Here is a 7,699-nt window from a genome sequence, read left to right on the forward strand (position 1 = left end):
AAGGGTCTTCATTGGCAGAAGCAATCTTACTTCTAAACTCTTGGAACTTTAAAGATGAAAATATGTTTAAATAAGTTTGAATTACATAAATAGCATATATGCTGACAACAACAACAACAACAACAAAAGGTAATCAGGTGTCCCTCCGACCCTGCTGAATCTCTGAGTTTCAAATATGCATTAATGACTTTATAAAACTGCCATTTGCCTATGTAAATATAGAGGAAATACATAATTCATATGCCTCTGTGAAGATAACTCATAGTCAAATATGTGACTATGACTATAGTATTTGCCTATTGGTCAAAACTGTTGTATGAAGGATAAGTGGATGGAACAAATTAATGTCCAGAAGAAGACTAAATAATATTTTGGCAAAATTTCATCACAGTATATGGATTTCAATCAGGAATCAAAGATGTAATCATCATGGTTACATACTGTTGGGAATGATAAGGTATTAGGAACATCTGGATGTAATTGGGGGGGAAGGCTTAAAATAGGCAAGGGAATACACATAATTCTTATTCAGTATCTAGGGACAGTTCCTTACTTTTCAGACAGTGATCCAAAAGTACCATAATAAATAACTATTGCAGCTGCACCTTGGCACATGGACATAAGTCTCATTCCTGGAACAGTACTGTAGGTGAGAAGGTTAGCAAATAAATGCCATTTAAAAAATATGAGCCAAAATCAATGGATAATAGAAATAAAACTACTTTTAAAATATGGTTATAGAGTTAAAGAAAGAATACATTATAATGTTTGGGAAAATAATTGTTAAATCATATAGTCACACAAGCATCTGTTTATATATATGTAACCAGACCAAAATTTCATTGGGTAGTTATTTATATTTTTGTACTAGGCAGGATTCCAAAAATAGAATTCTTGCAGTCTAAAAAGCAATATATTTTTTAAGCCATGATCACTTCTAAATTCATTCATCTTCATTAATACATATGAAAATGTTATCAGTAATCAATTTGAAAGTTTAATTTTATTTAGATTTCATTGGCAGAAAATTTTTTTTCATAAACAGCTGTAGTCCTAAACTAGATAATTAAATAGTAAGATACTCTAAGAAAACTGCTTTTGGTTTTCAAAATGTATTAAAAGTCAAATAAGTAAACAAAAAAGGAAATGTGAAAAATGACTGATGGCTTGATACAAAGACAATAATATTGAAACCCACATTTTATTTTTCTTAAGTTGACTCTAAACAAATATAGGATAACTAGTTTTTAGAAATGAAGGTTCACCTGACTACTTTCCAGAAAACTTTCATTACTAAGTCAAGAACATGGCCACTAAATCAAATTATTAAAGTATTACATTTAAAATTTTCTTGTAATTTCAAGATGTGATTTGATCTTTTAAGGGAATGACTGCCTTATTCAAACAGTAATAGAATTCTTCCATTATGTCATTCAAAGAACAAATGAAACTGGTGGATTTTAAACCTTTTCCAATGGTATATTTTTATCTTTAAATTATTATCTTACTTTCTCAAACAATTTTAGCTACATTTACTGATATTTATTACCACTGAGAGTACCTCAAACTTCATAGACATATCAGAGTCACATAATGCATAAAAACATATTTTTGTAAAAAATAGATGATGAATAATCTTTGTGGGCCAGCAAATGCAATGCAAGGAATAGAATTATGTCTACCAAATTCAACACATTTCTGAAAGATGACTTAATAAATATGGCTACTTGGAGAAATACGTTATGTTCACATCATAATTGCAAAACCTATTCAAGTCATTCCACTTACTATAAAGGGGAATGAAATAAAACTACTCAAAAATAAAGGGAGTATGCTAAAAGTATGTGTCAGTTTTTTTTTCAATTAGGTTCAAGGTTTCCTATGTTGCAGTTTCATTAGAAATTCCTCAAGATTCAAAATAAAAAATAGGAACCTGTTAGATGTTGTAAATTAATGTCTGTCATTATTATCAACACAAATGGGCTTGTATCGAAGGCCACTAAAAGCATATCAAGGCAGTGTTAAATTTACATAGCATTATAGGATTTTGAATGATATGTATCACAAGGAATTTTGTTCATAGTTTTATACATCTGACCTTAAAGAAGTGACACTAAAGAGAAAAAAGAAAGAAGAAAATGCATCCACAAAATAAAATATAAAAATATGAAGAATTACATCTAATAGGCTATTATGAAATTTGATTATTTAAGCATGAAATTTATCTACCTATAAATATGGCATTATATATCAGGAACTAAGTGAAGAAGGAAATCAGGAATGATGGGAAACTAATCATGGCTCATGAGATTTGGCTGTAAAACTTTCATAGATTTATTTCTTAAAAAAATGATAAGGAAATACATTACTATCTTGGTGCAAAGACGCACATGTAATGAGTAAACTACAATTTACTGCTAGAAGAGATCACCGTATAATTCAATTTATTGCCCTCTCATAAATTTCAGAATAAGTTGAGTTTTTACTGCTAACATTCTTTCAGTTATATATAGCCTCAGTACACCAGTAAAACATGTGGACTTGAGATGCAACAGACTCACTCTAATGTCATAGGGATAACATGTGTATGATGGTGAGGACTCCTTGCTAAACCATTTATTTGCTCAAAGGACAATTTTGTCATCGTAAGTAAAATTAGTATCTGTTTAATTTCCTAGTTTTCCTGGATTCTCCATTTTGCCTGCTGTGCGGTTACAGAGATTAAATGACCGTGAGAACTTGATACCTACCTTACAGTCAGGCAGAGTTTACACATTCATTATGAAGAAATTAATTCTGCTGGTGGCAGTCACAAAAAGAAAATGAGGTAAATAGAAAACAAGAGGAAATACATAATATTTTTTAACAATACAATTTTGTTTTTCGCCCAGTCATAGGTTTATAAGCCAGGTAGATTGCTTCACTTTTTACTATTTTTAAAGCAATTTTAGGTTCACAGTAAACTTAGGAGAAAGAGACAGCAAACTTAGGAAGGATCACATGGTATTTCTAATTTTTTGAGGAGTGCCCATGCTGTTTTCCAAAGTGGCTCTTCCAATTTACATTTCCACCAACAGTGAATGAGGTTTCCTTTTTTCCACATTCTCATCAATACTTGTTTCTTGTCTTTTTGATTTTAGCCATTCTTTTTTTGCAGGACGGGGGTGGGATATGACCTTTACTGATATGAGCTTTTCCACTGGAATGGCAACAATGTACAGAACCAAATGTTTGTTACTATAACTTCTGCATCACAATTAAAAACCATACAGGTTTGTTTTGTTTTGGTTTGGTTTTTTTGTAAAGTCAATTCAATCAAAATCCACTACTTCAGAGTCTATAGCTTCTTTGAAGCCACAGTAACACTGAAATATGGGTAAGACTCAAATGCAGAAATTTGATTGGTTGGAAAGCTAATTAAACTTCCAACTTGCTCAAATAGAATTACAAAAAGGCAGTGCTGTGTTTTTCACAGAGATACAGTCGCCTGGAATCACCAACACTGGATAGCTGTTAAGAGTATTTAGAGTCCTGAGATAATAAGGAATCCGGGATCCTTTAAACAGTCTTTGACTGTCCTTTATTCCCAGTCAGAGATTTGTTTATGTGTGGATTGACACCACCACCAGCAATTGTAGCCTTGATGAGAGAATCCAATTCTTCACCTCCACGAATAGCAAGTTGTAGATGAGGAAGGGTAACAAGCTTTACCTTCAAATGTTTGGATGCATTTCCCGCCAATTCAAGTACTTCTGCGGTGAGGTACTCCACGATGGCTGCACTGTGCACAGCGACAGTCACGCCCACACGTCCATGACTGGTTATCTTAGGTTTCACTGAATATTGCCCACTGGCAACTTCAAGCCAGCTCTCTGCTGGCTATGTCCCTATGTCTTGGCCTTTCCAGAGTCCTTCCCAGCCTTACTGCCAGCCTTTGAATTCTGCTGAGGCTTAAACAAGCAAGGCAGAAAAAGAATTAGAAAACCAAGACCCCACAGCCTACTCTTTCACTGGACCCTGATTCAAACTGCCAATTTTAGCCTTTCTAACAGGTGTGAGGTGAAATCTCATTGTGGCTTAAATTTGCATTTCCCTGATGACAGCGATTTTGAGGATCTTTTCATGTGCCTGTTGGCCATCTGGATGTCTCCTGTGAAAAAAAGTCTATTCAGGTCCTCTGTCCATTGTTTTTAATGGGATGTTTTAGTGTTTTTGATGTTAAGTTGTATATCAGTTCTTCATGTAATTTGGATATTAATCCCCATATCATTTGCAAATATCTTTTCCCACTCAGTAAGTTGTCTTTTTGTTTTGTTGATGGTTTCCTTTGCTGGGCAAAAGCTTTAGTTGTTTATTTTTGCTTTTATTTACCTTCCCCCAGGAGACCTATCTAGAAAAATAGTGCTATGAATGATGTCAGAGAAATTATTGCCTGTGTTCTCTTTTAGGATTTTTCTGGTTTTAGGTCTTATGTTTGGGTCTTTTATAGATTTTGAATTTATTTTTGTGTATGGGGTTAGAAAGTAGTCCTGTTTCATAAGAATGTCCCCAGCACCATGTATTGAAGAGACTGTCTTTTCTCCATTGTATATTCTCGCCTTCTTTGTCAGAGATTAATTGACCATATAAATGCAGGTTTATTATCCAGGCTCTCTATTCTATTCCATTATCTATATGTCTGTTTTTGTGCCAGTAGAGTGCTGTTTTGACGACTACAGTTTTGTAGTATGTCTTGAAACCTGGAATTGTGATACCTCCAGTTTTGTTCTTCTTTCTAAAGATTGCTTTGTCTATTCAAGGTCTTTTGTGGTTCCATACAAATTTTAATATTATTTTTTCTAGTTTTGTGAAAAATGCTGTTTGTATTTTGATAAGGATTGCATTCAATCTGTAGATTGCTCTGGGTAGTATGGACATTTTTCACAGTAATAATTCTTCAAATCCATAAGCATGGAGTATTTGTGTCATATTCATTTTCTTTCATCAATGTTTTATAGTTTACAGAGTACAGGTCTTTTACCTTTGGGGTTAAATGTATTCCTAGGTATCCTTTTTGGTGCAATTGTAAATGGAATTATTTTCTTAATTTTTCTTTCTGCTACTTCATTATTAGTGTATTCAAATCCAACACATTTTTATATATTGATGTTATACCGTACGACTTTACTGAGTTCACTTATTACTTGTAGTTTTTCAGTGAAGGTTGATTTTGTCAAATGCTTTTTTCTGCATTTGTTGAGATGATAATGTAATTTTTATTCTTTTTTTGGTTAACGTGATATGCCATGTTGATTTCAAGATGCTGAACCATCTTGGCATCACTTGAATAAATCCCAGTTAATCATGGTGTATGATTTTTTGTGTGTATTATTGAATTTGACCTGCTAATATTTTGTTGACTATTTTAAAAACTATATTCTTGAGTGATATTGGGCTGTAATTTTTCTTTTTTTCTAGGTTAGATATCAGAGTATAGCTGGCTTGGTAGAATGAACTTGGAATCATTTCTTCCTCTTCTATTTTTTGAAATAGTTTGATAAAAACAAGTAACTCTAAATGTTTGGGAGAATTCGCTTGTGAAGTTGTCTGTTACTGGACTTTTGTTTATTGGGAAGTTTTTGATTGCTAATTCAATTTCATTACTAATAATTGGCCTGTTCAATTTTTCTGGGTCTTCATGGTTCAATTTGGGAAGATTGTATGTTTTTAGAAATCTGTCATTTTCTCCTAGGTTGTCCAATTTGTTGGTGTGTAGTTTTTCATGGTAGTCTCTGTTTTTCTGTGGGGTTGGTTGTAACTTCTCTTAACTTTTGATTTTATTTGGTCCCTCCCTTTTTTTCTCGATGAGTCTTGCTAAAGGTTTATCAATTTTGTTTATCTTTTCAAACAACCATTTCTTAGTTTTATTGATCTTTTCTATTGATTTTTAGTCTCTAGTTCATTTACTTTTACTCTAATCTTTATTATTTCCTTCCTTTTTTTCTTTTTCTTTTTCTACTTCCTATAGGTGTAAGGTTGGATTGTGTCTTTGAGATTTGTTTTTTAAAGTTAGCCTGTATTGCTGTATATTTTCCCCTTAGAATGACTTTCACTTCATCTCTCAGTTTTTCAAGTGTTGTTTTCATTTTCATTTGTCTTAAGGTATTCTTAGATTTCCTCTTTGATTTCTTCATTGACCCAGTGGTTATTTAGTAGCATGTTGTTTAGACTTGTGTTTTCTCGTTGTTGTTGTTGTTGTTGTTGTTGTTGTTGTTGTTGTTGTCGTTTTCCAGATTTCTTGAAATTGGCTTCTAGTTTCATATCATTGTGCTGAGTAAAGATACTTTATATGATTTCAGTTTTCTTAAATTTATTGACACTTGTTTTCTGACCTAACAAATGATCTATCTAAATGTGCTGTTAAATCTCCTAAGTTGATTAGGTCTAATGCTAAGGTCAATGTTTCCATTTTCTATCTGGATAGTTTACCCTTTGACGTAAGTGGAATATTAAAGTCTCCTCCTCCTCCTCTTTCTTCTTCTTCTTTTCTTTTCTTCTTCTCCTTCTCCTTTATTCTTCTCCTTCTCTTTCTCCTTTCTTCTTTTCCTTCCTTTGTTCCAAATGCAAACTTAGTTTAATAAATCAAGGAACCACAGGTGACTGCACTCTAGGAGAACATTCAGTTCCTCATGGCCCATTCATAGTCTTCTCTGAGACTCCACTGCTAATGGTGTGTCCATGAAGCTTATAGCCATCTTGTCTTGCTAATGCCACTGTGCCAGGCTGTACCCCAATGCCAGTGGGCACATGACAGGTAAGTTCATACTCATGAGGGTCATATTTGTCATCCATGGATGTCATCTTCTCCAGGCCGTGTTTGGCAAACACTCTTTAGCTTTACTTCTAAAAGTGATAACTCTTGGAAGATATTCTCCAGAGTAAGCTTCTGGTCCCGGGCTCTGTTTCTTCAGAAATGTACTCTGCAGTCCTTTCCAAAACGTCTGCCACCTCTACCAAGTCCTTACAGAAACTCTGGATTCCAATATCTTGGCATCTTCTACATATATCTGGGTTTGCCACCTTATGTTTTCATCATCAGCCACAGCTCTCTGGTATCTCATTGTTAAGTCCTGGACTTCCTTCTCCCGTTTCACAGCTTTAAGGTTTAAGGCTCGTTCTGCAAGAGAGGGTCCAAGTGCATCAGGAGGGTCCTCAGAACTGCAGTCCTCTTCGGCAGTTCTCTGAGTGGCAGTGCTGAAAGGATGCAGCGATCCCCTGCCTTCCAACACAGCACTGAAGGCCGGAAGGCACTGCACCAGTGGCTGGATTGTTCACACTGACCACAGAGCCATATTCCTGATCCCCAGTGTTAAAGTCTTATGCTGTTGTTTTATTACTGTCAATGTCTACCTTTGTATCTATTAATATTTGTTTTATATATTTAGGCTCTCATATGTTACGTGCATGAATATTTACAAGTGTTATACATATTTTTTTGGACCGATCCTTTTATTATTATGTAATGTCCTTTTTTATCTCATTAAAATTTGTTTTAAAATCTATTTTGTCTTGCATAAGTATTGCTATCTCAACTTTCTCTTGTTTTAAATTTGTGTGTAATGTATTTTTCAATCACTTCACATTCTATCTGTGTGTATCTTTAGATCTAAAGTGAGTTTCTTATAAGCAGCATATAGATAGGTCTTGTATTTTATCCATT

General features: G+C 33.9%; 2 pseudogenes; both read right to left on the reverse strand.

Moving 5' to 3' along the window:
• Nucleotides 1–3,558: 3,558 nt before the first annotated feature.
• On the reverse strand, nucleotides 3,559–6,448 carry LOC121034776 (histone H2A.Z-like; annotated as a pseudogene).
• Nucleotides 6,449–6,666: 218 nt separating this feature from the next.
• LOC121034843 (grpE protein homolog 2, mitochondrial-like) lies at nucleotides 6,667–7,331 on the reverse strand (annotated as a pseudogene).
• Between the last annotated feature and the right edge of the window lie 368 nt (nucleotides 7,332–7,699).

Source organism: Herpailurus yagouaroundi, unplaced genomic scaffold (genome assembly GCF_014898765.1).
Source record: "Herpailurus yagouaroundi ecotype Mexico unplaced genomic scaffold, PumYag 28, whole genome shotgun sequence".
Lineage (NCBI taxonomy): Eukaryota > Metazoa > Chordata > Mammalia > Carnivora > Felidae > Herpailurus > Herpailurus yagouaroundi.